Source organism: Silene latifolia, chromosome 11, assembly GCF_048544455.1.
Source record: "Silene latifolia isolate original U9 population chromosome 11, ASM4854445v1, whole genome shotgun sequence".
Lineage (NCBI taxonomy): Eukaryota > Viridiplantae > Streptophyta > Magnoliopsida > Caryophyllales > Caryophyllaceae > Silene > Silene latifolia.
The window spans coordinates 88,671,352-88,672,975 of NC_133536.1; the positions used below are offsets into that span (position 1 = coordinate 88,671,352).

Here is a 1,624-nt window from a genome sequence, read left to right on the forward strand (position 1 = left end):
CTTGATTTAGATTTTCTTATATTGTTATTAGTTGTGTCTTTCTTTGCCTTGGGGAAATAAAACTCCTCAAGGTTTGTTCTAATTGTTTTCGAGTTGTTTGATATTTTGCATGTCTAGAAGGTCACAAGGTGACTTGTTACCCTTTGATCGCGAAATTGAAAGGACTTTGACAACCAATAGAAGACTTGCTAGGAGAACTTTGAGAGGTATTAGTGAGGTTATTCAACCAAATACTATTGAGTTCATCAACCCTTTTGCAAGAGAAGGTGAGGAGAACCCAACACAAAATCAACCCACAATGCCTAAGTTTTCATCACATTCCGTACCCACCGAGGAGAACCTACCCAATGGTACTCCCACACCACAACATCTAACCGGAAATTTTATTGCCAAATCCGCATTTATCCAATTAGTCGAAAGAAGCCAATTTGGGAGGATGCCTAGTGAAGACCCTCATTCTCATATGGAGGCTTTTTGCGATTATTGTGATGCGATTTCTCAAACCGGTGTAACTCAAGACCAAATTCGATGGGTCTTATTTCCTTTTTCTCTAATTGGCACCGCGAAACAATGGTTGAAAAGCCTTGATAAGGCTACTCTCGGAATTGATTCTTGGAAGAAATTGGCTCTAGCTTTCTACAAAAAGTTCTATCCACCGGAAAAGACTAACATGCTAAGAGTTCAAATTACGGGCTTTAAGCAAAGGGATGAAGAATCTTTGTATGAAGCTTGGGAGCGGTTTAAGGGAATTTGTCGCTCATGTCCTCATCATGGACTTAGCGAGTGGTTCTTGGTACAACAATTTTGGAACGGTCTTTATGAAGATTCAAGGAACATTCTCAACATGGGATCAAATGGAATGTTCACCGAAGTTGATGACAATCAAACTTGGAACAAAATTGAGGAAATGGCGGTCCATAACTCACAATATAGTAGACCTCGCAAGGCTACTAGGGGAGGAAAGCATGAAGTGGACTCCGTTACTCAATTAGGTGCTCAACTTAGTGCTCACATTGATACCATCAATTTGAAGTTTGAAAAAGCTATGGCTAAACTTGAAGAAGCCTCAAAATCACCAAAGCATCATGTTAATGCCATGACGGCATCTTCATCAATCCCAAGTGGGATATGCGAGAATTGTGGAACTTTGGGACATGACCAAAGTGAATGTAGGGGAACAAATGAACAAGTGAATGCTTTCCAAGCATACAAGAGTGGTACCCCTTATTCAAACTATTACAATGAAAACACCAAATTCCATCCAAATCTCTCATACAAAAGCCAAAATGTTCAAAACCCTCAAACAACATACACCCCACCTCCCATGAGAAACCAAAATCAAAGACCCTTTTACAACCAAAACCAAGGTTACCAAAATCAAACTCCATACAATCAACAAAATGACCAAGGTTTTGATGTTCAAAAAGCGGTCCTCCAAATGCAAAAGAATCAACAAGAGTTTTTCACTCAAATGCAAAAGGATAGTCAAGCAAAGGAAATCACCATCAACAACATTCTAGCTCACACCAAAATGTTGGAAGCCCAATTGACTCAACTAGCATCTTCAAGCTCACAAAGACAAAAGGGGCAATTACCACCTCAAAGTAATCCCCCAAGACATGAA

At 39.7% G+C, this 1,624-nt stretch overlaps 1 non-coding gene across 1 annotated transcript; it reads right to left on the reverse strand.

The window, feature by feature from the left end:
• Window positions 1–670: 670 nt before the first annotated feature.
• LOC141616311 (small nucleolar RNA R71) lies at window positions 671–777 on the reverse strand. The gene has a single exon (XR_012530667.1). It is a non-coding gene; the product is annotated as a small nucleolar RNA R71 (small nucleolar RNA).
• Between the last annotated feature and the right edge of the window lie 847 nt (window positions 778–1,624).